At 40.6% G+C, this 18,932-nt stretch overlaps 1 pseudogene; it reads right to left on the bottom strand.

Annotated features, from left to right (window-relative positions):
• Positions 1–17,408: 17,408 nt before the first annotated feature.
• LOC113839141 lies at positions 17,409–18,328 on the bottom strand (annotated as a pseudogene).
• Positions 18,329–18,932: the final 604 nt, after the last annotated feature.

Genomic DNA, 18,932 nt, shown 5'->3' with positions numbered 1-18,932 from the left:
GTAATTAAAAACTGTCTAGAGGATGAGACTTGCCGTCCCTTGGTAGCAGAGAGTCAAGAAACGCTTGAAGAGGTACAGGATAGTATGTCAGAAACCGAACGAGATGAGAGATTGGGAGCTCAAAAAAGGAAGGGCATGTCTAAGAAAAAGGGCCCTCCCCAGGATACAAAAAAGGGGGGAGAGAAGAAAGGGGATGACCAGTCACACCTTGGTAAATTTAAGAGAAATAAAGACTCAAAACCTAGTCTCTACCCTACGGTGAAACTAGAGGCCTTGGAGCTGAGCAACTCAGACTCTGAGATTTTAGACTCTAGCGAGGAAACAGAGCTAAAGCAAGACAGATACCACCCTGATAGATATTGGCTGCCAAAAGTGAAAGCAAATATGAGGCCATCGCATGTTAATCCAGCGGGTGTACTTCCATCAGCACCCCCATTATTTGGTACTGACTCCTTTTTACCATTAGAGGAGCGGAGGAAACTACAGATGGCTTTCCCAGTCTTTGACAGGGGAAAACCAAACAAAAGGAGGGAATGGCAGCATCCTTACCCTTGGTGCCAAGAGTTGCAATATCCATGGCACTCTTTACCCTTAATTTTCTAAACATTGACGCTCAGGGCCATACTGCGGCCAAGCGTCACACCTCAGAACCTAAAAGGCCAAAGGAAATGGTAAAATGAAAAGTTATCTTAACTGGTCTTTGGAGAGGCCTGGATCCTATTCTCATAAGATCCAGGGGAGCTATATGTGTTTTTCCACAGGATGAAGAGAATCCCCTGTGGATCCCGGAAAGACTCACCCGAAGAGCCCCTTCGGACCTTCAAAAGTCGGAACTCCACCCTCTCCCCGGGAGTTGAGAGCAGATATTATACAGATTAACTCCTTGCACCTTGACGGAGAGGTTGTCATCATAGATCGCTTCAGCTGTCTCCTATTTTAAGGAATGGGTGGGGATGGGATTGTTTGGTGCAGCCGTTTGCTGCAGATTGATGTTGCTTCTCTGGCTGGTCTGTAGGCTCAGGGCTCAAACTAAGAGAGAAAAGGTGGTTATCGCCCAAGCGCTTGTAGCTTTGGAACAAGGGGCTTCCACTGATATTTGGCTAACTATGCTTAAGCAATAGGCCACAGGCCAGACAGCTCTTGCACACCCGGAGCCTAGGCTCATTGCACAGGGTAGAGTGACCTTGGTTTGAGCAGCCCATGAGGGATGTTGAGCAAGGCATCGCACAGAGAGTTGCCCAGTATGCAGGCTTCTCTGGGAGGCATGTTGTCCTACATAAGGGTTGCCTGCCCTAGTCTCCCTTTCCCAGAAAAACGGCAGGGGACAGGTCCAGAGCGCTTCGGTCAAGCTAACAGCCTGATGGCGACTCTTGTACACAGTCTTAATGTTTGATTGGGAAGGTACAACCTCTGCCTCTATCCCTCAACATATGGGTAATAAAGCCTTATCATTAATTAATAAAAAACGGGGAGATGTAGGGAGCCGTCCCTGCATTCTCCATTACAATGATGGAGCCTGCAGGCACTGAATGTAAACAAGATTATTGCGCAGGTGCTGGGTAATTTTCCATTCCTTGATCTCTGCCTATTCAGTGGTGTCATATGGCCTTATGAGCTGCAGCCAATCATAGGGTGACACGTGCCAGGCGGCAGCTGCCAGCCTTTATTAGAGGACAGGATTCTTGGCTCGGGGTCTCCGCTTTGGTAAGCTTATGCTCTCCTCAAAAGACGCATTAAAGCTTTGAATGTCCTGTGTGGTTCTTGCTCCACACAGCTACATTGTTTACATATAGCTGCATTTTTTCTTAACCTACAAACATCTGTCTCCCGCATTGCCATTTTTTTAATTGGCTATGCTTTAGGTGATGGGGCTTGTTTCTGTGGTTTCAGGGCAAGGGCAGGTTTTCTTTGTCACACTTTTATCCTTCAAGCAACATGACACATGTGTGGAGGTCAGAGGGCAACCTTGGACGATGGATCTTTACCTTCCTTGTCATTTGAAATGGAGCCTCTTGGATGTTCTTCTGGTGCATGTGCCAGGCAAGCTGGCTAACCAGGTCACTTGATCCAACTGTGTCCTCTTGCCGGCTCCCCATAGTAGGAGGAGTTGTGTTGTAGACATTAGAACTGCAGTAGGCTTTTTGGCTGTTGTTTTTAGGGACTCAAACTTAGGTGCCATACATTTATTGGTCAAATGCTTTTACCCATCTCGTTATGTCAACAGATCTTCTCCCCTTTTCTTCCTTAGAGTGAGGACTAATGCTTACAGCTCATCCTTACTAGGAAAGAGCTCTAATACTGATCTATATGCCCAGCCCTTTTACACTCTTGCTTTTGAGACAGGTTCTAACTTATGTGGTCAAGTTGAGCTTCAACTTACTCAGCAGACTAGGCAGGCTTTAACTTAGAATCTTCCTGCTTCCCAATGCAGCTGATATTACACACTCATTCTATAAGGCCTAAGTTTGAGAATTGTTTTTTTTTGTTGTTGTTGTTTGTAGAATGTTGTCCATTTTGTTTAACTGCACAAATTGTTTGGCATACAGCTTAAACAATTATTTAATTGACAGCTAAATAATGATGTAAAGTTATAATATGTGATGTTCTGAAATATACACCATGTGCAAATATTGTAAGGTGTTAAATTAAGCTACTTATTAAACATCTTCCTTTACACATTTGGGGTAATAACACATTTTAGTCACCCTTTTATAGTTTTCTTTATTAACTAATTTGTTCTATGTGTATGTGCATTATGCCTTTAAATATTTCTGGGCACTATGTGCATGTCTGGTACTTTTGGAGGCCAGGAAATAGCATTGGATCCATGAGACCAGAATTATAAACAGTGCTGAATCTCTATGTGGGTGCTGGAAATTGGTTCTGGATATCCAGCTAGAGCAAGCTGTACTATGAACTATGGAAACATCTTTCTAGTTGTACATTTTTCCATGACAAATTAAATCTAATTGCCTAGCACATTTATAATTTATTCCTTGTAGCCAACTTATATCTACCTTCCAGATAGCCTTTCCGAAGCATTTGGTAACCACCATTATACAGCCATCTTCTAGAAATAACACTTTAAAAACAATATACACATCAACTCATGTAAGTTTTGTCTCTTTCTGACTTTCATATATCACTTTAGGGTATCCTTTATGCTCAAACACATTTGCAGGATTTCATCATTTACAAATCAATAGCTATTAATATATTCCTTTATGATGCTTATTGTTCTATGTAGTTGGAAGTGACATCTCTCATTTCTTTTCCTAGTAACTTGAGTCTTTCTTTTTCAAAACATTGGCCATTTGGTTATTATTTTCAAAAGAACCATACTGTGACTTTGGTGTTTTTCTCTAGTATTTTTGATTTTTTAACATTAGTTTCTTCTCTAGTCTCTAGTCTTCTTCCTAGCTGTTGTAGAATGGCCATGGTAAGTCAATCCAGGCATATAGTATTTATAATTGGCTCCTTCTCAATTTTAAATATCAAGCAAATCATAAAACCTCACAACTTCATTGGAATACAGTTTAGATCTGCTTCCCTCTTCTTCCTGTCATTGCCACGATGTCAATTCCCAAGTCCTTGTACTTGTGTGTGCTAGGATGAAACTCAGGATCACTCTGCCTGCTAGCATCCATCCTGCACCCCTGAGTGCTCACACACTTACCTGAGTTTTAGCCAAATCTTCCTAAAGTATTATGAGTTTGGGGACCTCAAAGAATACAAAGCCAATTTCTAAAGGCCACATGCTCATAATACCTCCCTTCAAAAAATCACTCCACTGAGATTCAAAGAGATGAAAATGTCATTACTCCTTTTTGCTGTCCCTTGGAGACTACTGTTTCTATGATATTTCATGCTGAGTTTTAGGGACAACCTCCAAGAAGATCAATTAGACTAGGCAATTGAATACTGCTTTTAGTAGTCTTCATAAACGTACAGATGCCCATCTGGGAACCAAGCTCTTGACCGACTTCCCTCAATGTTTCTTATACAATTATGTAGGCCTATGTAAATCAGATATCAGGAATTCCCGATTCTTACCATAAATAATAGCTTGTTGCTCAATATAGTTGGTAGAACAGGCTTCAGCGCATATTCAAATCCTGCATTTTCCCAGGGTTGTGTGCTTTTTCTATTTCCTATTTAATGCCCAATTTTGACATTAAATCCTATGTTAACCATATTAATAAGACTTCAAAATAATGAACACATGATGAAAGGTTAGCTGAATGATCACATTGACTTACTAATGCAGCCCTTCAGCACCCTAACAGATGGCTTGCATTCTTCTGGTATACCCACAGTCACCTTCAGTGGGGATTATAAACTACACTAAGAACCAACAAGTTGAGGCACAAGGTTTGAACACTTCTATAATCCTCAGTCACCACTTGGTAATGGAATTAGTCTCCTGCCTTTTCTCTATGTTCCACAGATCTGTGCTACCTCAGATTCCCATAACTGGACATGTTCCTATCCAGTTCTCTCCCATTGATTGACTCTTCTGCTCCAAGTGAAATGCAAAGTACTCACCAGGCTTCATGCATCTGTAGGATGGTGCTGTCATTCTGCAGATCCTGACTCTTAAAAAGGAGTTGTAATAGCGGCAGCTCAAACCTGAGTTAGAGTTCTGTGACCTCCCCTCCCTCCAGAATTGCAATTTTCATTTCACCTACAGTGGCAATGACAGTGTTTGCTTTGGGCGAAAAAAAATAATTCATGAGACTTTCCCCATTGCTAATTAGCACACATACATAAGTGATTCTTTGAAAAGCTCCACAGAGACAAAGGCATTGAGTTTTCAGAATCCATTGAAGACTGAATAAATCTCCAGTGGAAGGTGATGTCAATTTCAAAAAATTGGCAATGAAGTGTGTCTTTAGTTCTTTAAAAGTGAAATATTATCACATTTTGTAATTAGTATTTTTGTTTGAGTGCTTCATAGATCCATACGAGTTTCACTTCAGTGCATGTCCATTATTTCCTTTCTAATTTCTTTTCATCCCCTCCCACCACTATTCTCTGTAAATATCATGTGATCAAAACCGAACAAACTCTGAGTCTACTTTCTAAATCTAGAAAGTGTCTAATTCAGTGGACACTATGGAAGCATTCTTACATGTTAAAGGCTGAATAGTTAAAGAAATCTGACATTTTCTCCCAGAAGCCATCTGTAGTCAACTGCTATTGAGCTAGGAGCGCCATTTCCGGATCCCCTTCACTCTTCTGTGATTTTGTCTATCTTAATTTTGTGAATAATGTCCTAACAAGTACTTCATATTTATAAGTGCTCTGTTTTATCTGGGCAAATCCTGTTTCCTTTTCATCATATGATACCTCCGGTTATGGTTCATACACACTTTCTGATTGTTCTTAAATGGTGATCCATGAGTGTTTGGAGGTAGAGGTGTGGTAGAGATGTTCCATTTGAAGGTGAAACTTCCAGAGCATCTTATTCTCAGCACCTATGAGAATTATGGGCCTGCACATTTTAAACATTGAGTGAAAAAAGAAGCATGTCTGGTGAGTGTTTAGAGATATGTTAATCCTATATATGAGGATGAAAGCATAGAAAACAGTTTATTACTATTATCCAATTACCAGAAAAATAGTATTATGTTCTTTCCCAGGGGATACGGACTCTCTAGCCACATGATTTGGCTCTGAGAATAGTGCCATGCATATGTTTTAATCTTATGATGTGGACTTTCATTGCTATCATGAAATGTTTGTTTATTCCCATGATGTTCTTGAAATTATTGTACCAGGTTTGTTGCAGATATAGCTCTCAGGGTTCACACCTGGATAAGATTAATCATTACTTCCAGAACTATGAAAACTACTCACTAGGGAAGAAGCTCCTAGTTGTCTGCAGGCTTGATTCCTCAAGGTCTATGACTGAGGTATATGGTATCCTCAGAAAAGGCACTTTCCATCTAAGGAACACAGAGCCCTAAACACTATAGAATATTGAAACTGTTTAACTTATTTATGAACTGTCAAATAACTATTCTTCTCTGTTTTCTACTACTCAGCAGGAAAACAGTCAAATCTGAGAACATCTAATGAAGTAGGAGTAAAAAGAAAAGCATGACATTACAAGTAGAAAAGACAGTATTAAAATACTTAGTATCATGTAGTACAAACTAATTATATAAAAGATGGCTTGAAAATATTCTGGGAAAGAGAAAAAAGTGGATTCTGTCATGAAACATTCAATTTAAATTTATATATTTATCTCATTTATTTTGTAAATTTAAGTATACTTAAATCAGTTCCCCCTTTCTCTTTACATGTGCCACACATGATTTTTTTCAGATTAATGTCCTATGTTTCTTTATATGCTATTTTACACACACACACACACACACACACACACACACACACACACACACACACTTAAATATACAAATACAAACTACATATTCAATACAGTGTTATTTTTATGCATATGAAGTATTTGATGACCAGTTAGGAAGTTCTTCCCTGAGGAAGACTCTTTTTCCCAATCTTAGCATTCACTGGTTGTCTGCAGTCTTTTTTCTATCATTGACAATTCGTGGGAGTCAGACCTTCCATGTTATCGTGTCTATAATTATCATTCTTCAGGGTTTTGTTGTCAAGTAGCTTTGAGTTAAAAAGCCCAAGAATACATTATAGTATTTTAGAAAGACAACTAGTTGAATGAGGAATATTTTTAATTTCAGGAAACAGGAACAAAACAGCCCACTTATTATTAGCTGATGTGCCTTTCTTGCTAGGATTGATGATCATAGGTGATGATTAATTTCTTATATGCATTTATTCCCTCAGTCTACTGATATAAGAAACCTTTTATTCCTGGTTATGCACACTAATGATTTAAAGTAGAGATTACTGATTCTTATAATGACATTGATGACCACCTTAAATGCCATCATACAGCCTAAACCAATTGCTGATGGAAACAGAAGCCGAGATTCATAGCAAAACTCTGAGCCAAGCTCCTGGAATCCAGTTGCAGAGAGGGAGGTCTAATGAGCAAATGGATCAAGACCATGCTGGGAAAACTCACAGAAACAGCTGACCTTAACAAGTGGGAGATAAAACAGCCCAGTCTGATAATTGGAGTACCTGCATAGGACCAAACCAGGATCCCTGAAGATTTGTGTCAGCTGGAGGCCCTGAGCAGTCTATTGGACCTCTGGTTTAGGAACCAGCATTTATCCCTAGAGCACGAATGGACTTTGCGAGTCTAGTCCCTAAGGAGGGATACTCTTGAAAGACCTCAGAAGAGGTATTTTCATAGAACGAGACCCGCACCCAGGAATCAGCAATACCACAGACTTGGATGCAAAACCGCAAGAGGTTTTATTGCATACGCGGGTACCCGGGGTGACTTAGCTTCTGTGTGGCTAAGCGCGCCGAGCCAAGGGAGAGAGATCCTTATATTACAAAAGCGCAGTACAGAAGCGAAAAGCATAGTTACAGGGATTCTATTGGACATTTAATGAGGTACAGAGCATTTTCTCAAGGTCTGATAATCAGGCGAAGCGGCCTTGGCTCTACTTAACTCCCTCTGCGTCCAGATGGCTGACCTTGGTACGGAGCATTCCCCATCGGGCGGGGGCGCAGTGCAAGGCGGGGTGGTCCGGGGGCGCGAGCCCCACCGGGGTGAAGGCTTGGGAGGGAGCTGGTGGTCGCGCGTGCGGCGGTGGGGGAAGTGGAGGCCGGCGGGGGTCTTTCAAGGGGTGCCCCCCAACATCTGCAATCACAGCTGCAGCAGGGACAGCGAGATGAGGGAAAGCAGGGCGGCGGGAGTGCCCCGTTTCCTCCTCGGCCAACTCTCCTCCCGTCCCCAACCGATCCCCATCCCACATCCTTCCCAGCCCATCCTGCCTACTCCAGAGAGAACACCCAGCACCGGCACAGGCGGGGAAGACAGAGATGCAGAGGGCAGGGGGCTTACAGAAGCATGCCGAGCGGGTCTTTCACTCTCTAACCTAGACACACAGGGTGGGCGTAGGCCCTGCCCCAAAGGATGTGTCCTACATTGATGATCCCCGATAGGAGGTCTCACTCTCCCTGAGGAGTGGATAAGGGTTGGGATGGAGGGATTGGTCAGAGGAGTGGGTGGATGGGAGGGAGATGGAATTGGGGATGGTATGTCAAATAAGATGGTTATTAATTATAACAAAATTAATTTTGAAAAGCTAAAATACATTATGTCAAATAGCTCACATCATTATTCATAGTTTGAAAACATAACTATATCTCTAAAAGCAATAACGAACTCATTGTTTACCTCCACCTCTTTAACTCAGCTTAGATCTATTAAATTAGAGAATTTCAGAAATAGTTAAGATTGTGATTTCATGTCTAGGAAAGTTAAAAGTATTTTCTGAAAAGCTGTTGATCCTACTAAGAACTAAGGTTTTGATTGTTCATTCATTCATTCATTCATTCATTCATTCATTCATTGTCATAGGCCCTTGTATCACATACTGGCCTTGAAATCAATATGTAGCTGAGAATTGCCTAAATATTCTGATTCTCGTGCCATCAAGCATGTATGCTACCCTTTTATGAATCAAGCCCAAGGCCTTCTGTATGTTGTGTAGACATTCTACTAGTCAGGTTATAATAGGCATAGATAAGTATTAGATCACTTAAAATTAAAAAATATAAATATCAGTTATATTCTTGCATGCCAGTTATAACTAATTGAAAAATATTTTAAAATGAAGACATCACTAACATTGATGACAAAAATGGAAAAAAATGTAATAAACTTAACAAGAAATATGAAATGTGAAATTAGGCAAGTATAGAAGCAGAAACCGTTGGTTCCAGCAATCAGTAGGCAGAGTTAGGACAACAAGGACCTCAAGGTCAGCCTCAATTTTATAGTGAATTTAAGACAAGCCTGGACTGCAAGAGACCCAGTATCAAGGCAATAAATCAGTAAATATGATATTTAAAACCACACCATATTTGGTCTCTCCAGATGATCCTAGCTTATATCACACACATGAATTGGTAAAAGGCACACAATTGGGCACAACCATACTTCACTCCTGTTGCTCCAAGCCATGTGGTTTTCTGAGCAAAGCAAAAGGAATGCAACACAGTCACTGAAGTCATAGAACTGTAAATCAAATATCAAGTCAAAATGGACCTGAGACCAGCAGAAACTTTTTGCTGCTGGGAATCTCAGTGACTCTCTTGCTGAGCCCAGCATTTATATTAATCCTGGGATAGCCAATTTCCTATACAGCTCTTGGAAACATAAAGGACATTTAAACTTGTCAGGACTAGAGTCCACACATAATGTGCAAGTGCTAAGTATCCTACAGCGATGTGTCTCTCAATCAAAAGTTAGACTGGTCCTCTCCAGATAACAGACATAAAGCAAAAGATACCCAGCTGTGGAGATACAGAGCTGGCTCAGTGAAGTGAAGGCTCCTCATGAGTCAAATAATGAAGAATTTGAAGCATGAGACTTGGTGTATCAAGAATAGGAGGAAGCATACTTCTGCTGACATGTTTCAAATGATCTGCCGGAATTTGCTACTCAAGTTAAGGAAGTGGCTCTCAGGGTCAGTGAACAGTGCTCCCATGTTTATAAACATAGGGAAGTGCTTGTTGCTATATAGTAGAGATATTGTTTTTATATCTCTACTTTTAAATATAGTAGAGATATTGTTTCATAGGGGGAGACATCACCTGATGTCTTGGCTGGTATTGTTGGCTTAAAGATTGTGAGACACCTTGCCTAAGCTCATGGATAAGAGCTCCGAAAAAATAAGTCTGACATTCAGTTGCTTCTACTCTGTATCCCCTGTGTTCTGATTTCGGTGAGACCCTGCCCTGGGACCACAACACACTAGACGTTGACACCTAGCCTACAATCCACAACCTCAGATAAACTAGAACCTTTTTCCAGAAACAGATGAAAACAGATGCAGAATTCCACACCTTTTCATTTGGCTAAGCTTCTGGAGTACATTCTATGTGAGAGAGTAGTGATAATTTGAACAAAGGAGTCAAGAACATAATGGGAATACCCACAGAATCAGTTTACCTGAGCTAGTGAGATATCACTGACTCAGGTCTGACAAATGGGAACCTGCGTAAGTCTGAATTAGACTGCTGTGATATAGGTGACAATGGTGTGGCTGGGAAAATAGAGAAGGTCCCTGGCAAGGGGTCCAAGATCTAACTCTAATGCTAAACTGACTTACAGGAGCCCAATCTATATAGAGAGATACCTTGCTCAGGCTAGACACAGGGGTGTGTGGTATGGGAATGTGCTTCTGTCCTGCCTCAATGAGATGGTGGGACAGACATAGTAGGCTGTGTAGGGGAGCCCTACCTTCTCTGAGGGGCAAATGGAAGGTGGGGTGGGGGAAGTGTTGAGAGCAGGAGGAGAGGATGGTCTGGAAACTGGGATTGAAGTGTAAAACAATAAATTAATAAACAAAGAGAACAATAAAAGGTACCAGGTCTCCTGATTTCTCTGCAAACATCTCCTGAGCTCTCTTGCATATGTCTCTCTCAACACATAGCTTTCTCTCTCCATTGCTCTCTGTTCTACATAGATAATCATCTCCTTCCAGAGGAAAAAGTCTGAAAAGATGGGTGTAATGATTTCAGGGTCACAAATCACCTATTCAGTAACCGATAAGACAGAATTATGAAGAATCACAGTTAATTCCAGGCTTGGAATGTCACACTGACCAGACAATTAGCAACTTTCCATTTAGCTCTAAGTTGTCACTTTTGCCAGACAGAGAAATCCAGTATTTGTTGTTTCATTTTCTCTCCCTCTCATCAGCCTCAGGGAAATGAGTTTTCCACTTTAAATAAAATAGTCCAAGTTCACAGACAGTGTACACTCTCCCTTAAGCCCTGTGATGCTGGAAGCTTTTACTCATGACAACAATATTTTGCTCTGTGTATCCTCATTTTTTTGGAGCACACAGCTCTCTCTCTCTCTCCCTCTCACTCTTAATTTTTTGTGTCATAATGTTCCCGTGTTATTGGATACATTTAAAATATTTTTCTAAAAAACTTAATTTTCTGTGGGTCTTTTGAGATACAGTCTCAATCTGTAAGGCAGAGTACCTGAGATGCATGGTTAATTTCCTTCCTTGGGTTTTTAAATTGTTCCTAACTGAGGCCTTTGTTTAAAATATGTATTCTATGTACTGAGTATGTTTGGAAGCTTTTGTATTTACCATAACATAATTTATTATGAAGGCTGTCTTATCATGCTCCTTAAAATGCATATTTTGAGATGTTTGACTCAGCATGGGAAATAGCTACACAAACTCTTCTTTTTTTAAAGATTCCTTTGTCGTATATTATTTTTGCAGGTACATGTGTATCCCTTTTTCAAACCACTGATCCTTTCCATTGAAAAATCTCTTACAGTCTCCATTTCTTAATACTTATCTTCGGTTGTTACTAGAGCCCTCATCCAGTGGCTGATGAAAGCAGAGGCAGACACCCTCAGATATACATTGAACTGAATTCTGGAACTTAGTTCCAGAGAGGGAGGAATGAAGATCAAAGGGGTTGGTAGCAGGCTGGTGAAACCCACAGAAACAGCTGGCCTGTATAAGGCAGAGCACATGGACCCCAGATGCTGTCTGGGAGGCCAGTACAGGACTGATCCAGACCCCTGAACATGGATTAGGTGGCCTCTGCACTCTAGGGCGCACTTGGTAGTGGATTAGTATTTTTCCCTGCTTTAAGAAGGAACTTTGAGAGCCCATCCCACATGACAGGATGCACTCTTGGGCTGGACACATGGGGAAGGGCCTAGGCCCTGCCCTGGATGATGTGATGGACTTTGGTGAGTTCCCATTGAGGGCCTTACCCTGCCTGGGGAGTAGAGGGTGGATGGTGTGGGAGTAGGTAGGGGGGGAGAGGGAGGAGCAGGGGGAGGGGCGGGAGAGGGAGAAGGGATTGACAGGTGAAACAAGCTTGTTCTTAATTTGAACTAATAAAAAATTACAAAAAAAAAACGAAAATGAGAAACTCCGATAACACAATTAAGAAATAGAGGAGAAACTTTTCCGTCAGTTTTTTGAACATGAGCACATGCAGAGAGACATGCAGAAGCAACAGAGCTCCATTGCTATTAAAGTATAGGTTAGTTGCATGGCCTTACCCCTGGAGGGACTTTTCCTATCATCTTTCCTACTCGATAGAATCAACATCTCACAGTTATGAGTTCCCAAGGACACACAGGAAAATGCCTATCTGAGGAGGCTATTAACACATTAGAGCAGAAGCATTCAAGAGATGGGAAAATATTTCAATAGATAAAAGTGCTTGATGTAGAAACCCGAGGACCTGAGTTTGTATCTAAAGAACAGAGTTAGAACACAGATCCAAGGGTTGAGTGATGGCTCAGTGGTTAAGAGACCTTCTTACTTTTGCAGATGGCAAAGGCTCAGTTCCAAGCTCATATATGACAATTCAAAAGAGCCTGTAACTCCAAATCCAAGGGATCTGATGTCCCGACTGATATGAAAGTACTTCTTCACACATGTGCAAACATAAGTAATAAGGCACAAACACATAAAATAATTTCAAAGGCAGATCCATTGGCAGAGACATCTGTCCTAAAAGCTCCAACAAGACTTGGGGAATACAGACAAGAGGATTTCTATGAGCTACAGAGCCATCTTTCCTGGGGTTCAAGTTGTAGAACAACAATTCTGTTTCAAATAAGGTGGTAGGTAAGGCCCTACACAGAGGCACTCAGTAATACATAGAACACATGAACACAAATGGAATTTAGATAATAGCCAATATTTAGGCACTGGGTAAACTTTAGTGAACAAACTGTCAAATTACTCATCTTCTTTACTTGCACATGCCTGTGGGTTGGGACAACATATGGAAAGAACAATCCTGAAATTATCACAAATCTTTACTGGCTAAGTGCTAATTAAAAGCTACATGCTTCTTCATGTGCAGATGAGACACTGAGCCTGTAGGTCAGCTAATCTCTGTGAGGAAGGTCCACAGTTTAGTTCGATTTGTGACAATTCTTCCTGTGCCAGTGGTATATAGATAACTGTCAGAAGCTATGGCTACACAGGGAGCAGTTGCAGGGCTTCTCTACTGTGTGAATCCTCTCTAGAGCCTTCAGGTTGGTTTTGTGGCTGAAGGACATTCCTCATCTTCTATATGTGATGCATGTGAAAGACTTCTCTGGTTTGTGTATGACTTGTGAACTCAGAAGTCTGAGTAGTCTTTCTGACAAATGGGTCAGACAAATGGCCTCTCATTGCTGGGTCTTCTCTGGTAGGCTCAAAGGTTTCAGGGATATTTGAAGATTCTGGGACATTCCTCAAACTTGTAAGATTTGAGGTTCCTGTGGAGTCTCTAGATTCGAACAGCATATGTGGCAATTATCTCATGGTTGTGGTATACAGGGACCCATAGGGACTCTTCCTTTAGCTGGAGATGTCATGACTTATTTGTCTGACAATGTGGGGGATTAAAAGCGAAACACCCACATCTTCAGGTGTAAGATACTGTACTCTCTGGAGAAAGAGGTTGGAGTCTTCAGATTTAGGAGACTACTAACACAGACCTAATCTTTGGCATTCCAGAGATTGTTGTGATCATCTCTGTTTCATGCCCTGGGGAAATGAGAGTGTCTGTGAAACTGTGCTCAGGAAGGTATCTTCCCCCCAAAACCCTCTGCTCTCCAGGTTTTCTACTGAACTATTTCCAGGAATGTATCTTGGGGGATCTGCAAGGGTTCTGTTACATTCTCTTGTCCTAAAGTTGCTGATGATTGCTCTTCTTTTGAGGACATATTCTGAGAAAAGAGGGCTCTTTTTGTGGAATATTAGTTTAAGTTGTGTTACGTTTGATTTTGCTGTGTAATATTAATTTAATGATGCAAAGAAGTGTTGCTTTCTTTTATGCAACATTTCTTTAAATCTGTAAGGCTGCGTTACTTTGTCTGTAACATAAAACACCCAACTGGTCAAATAAAGTGCTGAATGGACAGTAGCTAAGTATGGGGCAGGGTTAGGCATAGCTATCTGGAAGAGAGAAAAAATAGGAGGCGAAATCTAGGCTCAATAGATGAGACCTTTGAGGACTGAGATAAGAAGGAGAGGAAGCTATTAGGAGACTGCCACACAGCCATACAGCCAGTCAGGGAGGAAGTATTAAAGAAAAATGTATAGAATAAAGAAAGGTAAAAAGCTGAGAGGCAAACTGTACTTAGGGAAATGGGATAACTTAAGATAAAAGCTGGCTTGTGACAAATCACACTAAGGGCAGGTATTCATAATTTCTTTATTTATTTCTTTGGGATGTGTATGTTAGGCCCCTAAAGAGTAAAGAAAAAACAATTATAGGCTTCCTGTCCACGCATGAAGAAATGGACATGTAGACGAGACCAGATGATCAAACTGTCAATGCATTTGTGGATGATAGAAAACCTGACTTCAACCTTCTTGCAAGGATTCTCAGAGTATGGGTTGCTTCATCTGTGTATCTCTTACCTCTAATGATGTTATTTCAGCCTTCACAGGTTCTGTTCCCGAAAATCACTACTCAGTTTCTTTCGAGTTCTGGCCACAATGTGCTCTTCAACCAGTCAAGATATAGAAGGAAGATGGGCCTTTCTTTAAGGTTCAGTCACTGTTCTCCAGATGGGCCTAACTTCATCTGATTCCCCTTCGCATGCATTGTCTTCACAGAGGCATGGTTTCATTCATGAAATTCTTAATTTAAAGCAAAGCTCAAAGGAGTGTAAATGTGTAATAAAAACTGGGAAATGAGAACTTGTTTGTAGAGTAACAAGTTCAAATAAACAATAGTGTGTGGTGGTTGGAGTCATAGGAATATGTGTATGATGTGTACAAAATTTTTCACTACATAGAACATTTTTGTCACTGAATGAAAAGTATGAATATCTAGACCCTGAAAAAGGATCCAATGTAACTACCTCCACACCAAGCCTTTCCAGATTTTACAATTTGTGACATAGCAGCAGTAATCTTGAAGGCATTTAATTTTTCTTTTTAAAAATATTTACTTATTATATATACAGTGTTCTTCCTTGAAGGGCAGAATATGGCACTAGCTCTCATGTGGTTTATGAGGCCATCATGTGGATGCTGGGAATTGAACTCAGAAACTCTGGAAGAGCAATCAGTGCCCTTAACACTCAAACATCACTCCAGTCATTGAAGGCATTTCTGATGAGTGTGTCACTGTTGTGTATGCAGGTGAGAGCCAGATTTCAAATTTTGAATCCTTACTCTACCATTCTGCCAACTCATTTTTGTAGACAAGGTGTCATAATGACATGTTGAAGTCAATTTGGAAAGACATATAACTACTTTGATCCCCAGTTTCTGCATTCCATGTATTGGGATCACATACTAGTGTCTCAAGCCAAATTTTAAGTGTGTGCTGAGGTTCTAACCCAGTCCTCATGATTACAGTATAAGTGCCTCTCTGACTGAGCCATCTCCAAGTCCCAGGATGTCTCCTCTACAGCCTATGATTCTTCCCACATGTCTGGTCCCCAGTCTCTGTCACCACATGAATAAATTAAATCTAAGTATATCCATCAAACTATCAATGAGTTTATTTTGTTTGATTCTTGCTGATTTAGGGCAGGGAATATTCTCCATTCTAAGGATCTTATTGGGAGCAATACTTTCTCAAGAATAATAAAACCTACAACAACTTCTCGGAGCTTCTCAAATGAAATTGACTGTCTTCCTGACTTAGTTATCTCTCACCCCATGTACACACCATGACAGAAGGCTTCAAGCCCTCATCAGTCAGACCCTCCAAGGATCTCCCCATGTTTGTGCCACTTCTCCCCACTTCTCTTTCATGGTAAACTTGTATTTGTAGCACCCAGTTTTGAGAAACTTCTCCAAGACCTTGCTGGAAGCTCATCTGCTCCTTGCTCTGCTCTTCTGGCTGCAACCAGGAGGTGAACATCTCCCAGAGATGCACTGGAGCCATTGTCATTTGTGGGAGAGTTGAGCTGCATACACGATGAGTTAGAAACATCGTCTTCAGATTAACTTGGAATGCACTCTGCACTGTCAAATTCAAGGTCATTTGCTGGTGACACTGCTGAAAAGTTTCTTTGAGCTGCGAAGCCATTCTCAGGATCTTGAAAACGATTCAGCTACAGCAGCTCAGTATCTGTCTTGTGACTTTGAGGATCTGTTTCAATAACTGGTAGATTCGTGAAAGTTATAACAGTGGTGGCACATGCCTTTAGCCCCAGCATTAATCCTATTCCTAATAGGTTGCATTATGACACTTTCATACATATTTATTATGTACTTGTGACACATTTATCCCTCATCATCTCATTCATGTCTCCTTTTCCTGTCCTCCAGTTCTTTTCCTATTCTCAATAGTGAACATATTCTGATTCCTTTTAGTTTCCTGATTCCACATAAAAGGAAATATACTATCTGCCTTTCTGAGGCTGACTAAAATTTGTAAGATAAATTCTATTCTATCCACTTTTCTACAACATTTTCATACCAGTGGTGATGATTCTTGAAGGACTGTAGTTTCTACATACAAGAGCAATAAACAACAGCATGGAGCTGGAGAGCTGGTTCAGTGCTTAAAGCATGTGGTGCACTTCCAGAGGAAATGAGTTCAGCTCCCAGGAACCACACCCAATGGTTCCCACCACCAGTAACTCCAGCTCTAGAGGGTCCAACATGCTTTTCGTGCTTCTGTGGAGAGAAGGCTTCATATGGTGCACATACTTATGCTGAAGCACACACAGCTACACAAAATGAAAAAGTAACATCTACTCAAGCTTCTCAGGGTTGGACAGATAGTTTGGTGCTTAAGAGCACTGATTGCTCTTACAAATGACCCAGACTCATTCCCAGCACTTAATGGTGGCTCAAATACACCTGCAACTCGAGGTTGAACAGCCTCTTCTCACCTCTGCAATTATGCATGTGGTACATAGACATACATTCGGGAAAAATAGAAATACACACAAAATACCACACACACACACACACACACACACACAAACACACACACACACACACACACAAGAATTGGACATTTTTTTCTTGATTCTTCAGAAAAGATCTAGACTCCCAAGCATATTTTCTCATTTTTGCCTATTGTCACATAATAATTTGTACACTCTGGTGATTCTACATATATGAAAAAATTCTCATTGTCAAATAGAATATTCTGTAAGAAAATGCTATAATAAGATGGCTAGTGATCATAACATACGAAACAGGTGACAGTTTCAGGACAATCAATGTTTTCAAAATACAATCTTAGCATTATAAAACACATTTTAAGATGCCAATATATATGAAAAGGCAGACACTCAGGGCTCATGTCAAACTTGGAAGGAGCTATCCCTTACCACAGAAGACTAAAAATGTCCTAGAAATAGTCTTGATATTCCTGAGGAGAACAAATGGGCAAATTATGGGAAAACACATTTCTAGAAACAAAAATATACTTTCTCCCCATGCTATTGGACCTTTCGAGGATGTCCCAATAACAAGCCGAATGGAAGAGATTGAATAAGTGATGACAAATGTGCACACCAGGATGAGAATAGTTTTGGAGGCTCTGTCCTCAGGTGAGACATTTCCAAAGTGCTGAGCACTGTGTATGTGCTTGACTTGTGTCTTATGTCTGTAAAGGATTATCACCATGGAGATACTCGAGCAGATGATGAGAATCAGACACAGACCATCAGTGAAGCATACTAAGAACATATATACTAAGCTTGTCCCATTGCTGGAAACAATCCATGAGCAATACCCATAACTCACCCAGTTCGTCACATTTTTCTTGTAACTGAGACCCGATACTCTTGCTGGTGTGGTGATGTTTAGAAGCAGGTGCACAAGCCAGCTGAGAGAGCAGAAGGGATGGATGTACTTGGTGGCTCAGTGTTTAAGCTGCATCCACCTGGAGTTGCTTGGGCTGATTGTGATAGCTTGGTGGCTACTCAGTAGGCACATGTCATACAGGGACACCCCCCTTGCTATTCGATAAATATAAACTATCAATTTACATCCAGTATTACCTAGAAAATCCTTAAACTGAAATTGTGCCATTGTCCATGGAATACCTTTTGTGATGAGAGAAAGCAGTTGGCAAAAGTCAAGTGCTCTATGGTCAGGTCTTTGGGCATTAAATGTTGCCCATTGACTATCAAAATGACATAATAAAATAGTATTGAGGAATTGCCAAGCATGCCCATTGTAGTTTGGGAGAAGAGGAAAAATCCCATTGCTAAGTTTACAGGAGCCATTTTCATTACTTTTATAAAGGTAAATAAATTTATTACAGTCAACATACCCTGGATATATATTATGAGTTTGCATTATTTCTTTAAGTTTCTTTAAGTTACCTTAGTCAGACATACATCACTTTATTATATTTATATAGCTCTTACTGAAAAGAATATATATATATATATATAATATATATAATATAAACATACGATTACATATGGTTTTTTGAAGACAGGGTTTCTCTGTGTAGCTTTGGAGCCTATCCTGGCACTCGCTCTGGAGACCAGGCTGGCCTCGAACTCACAGAGATCCACCTGCCTCTATCTCCTGAGTGCTGGGATTTAAGGCGTGCACCACCAATGCCCGGCTCTGAAAAGAATATTTAAAAGTAATTTCTTTATGAAAGTAGTATTTCATATTATTATAATGGAAAATATTGCATTAGTTTACTAAAAATTTATGTTTTACCTGGATGTGTTGGGGAGATACCTTTAATTTTAGGACTGAAGTGACAAAGGCAGAGAGACCTATGAATTTGCTGTTAATCTGATCTAGAGATGCTGTTCCAAGACAGTGAGGTCTATACACAGAAAAACCCAATTTGAAAAAAAAACTGAAAAAAGAATA

Source organism: Cricetulus griseus, chromosome 9 (assembly GCF_003668045.3).
Source record: "Cricetulus griseus strain 17A/GY chromosome 9, alternate assembly CriGri-PICRH-1.0, whole genome shotgun sequence".
Taxonomy (NCBI): domain Eukaryota; kingdom Metazoa; phylum Chordata; class Mammalia; order Rodentia; family Cricetidae; genus Cricetulus; species Cricetulus griseus.
This window is presented reverse-complemented; position numbering and strand designations above follow the sequence as displayed.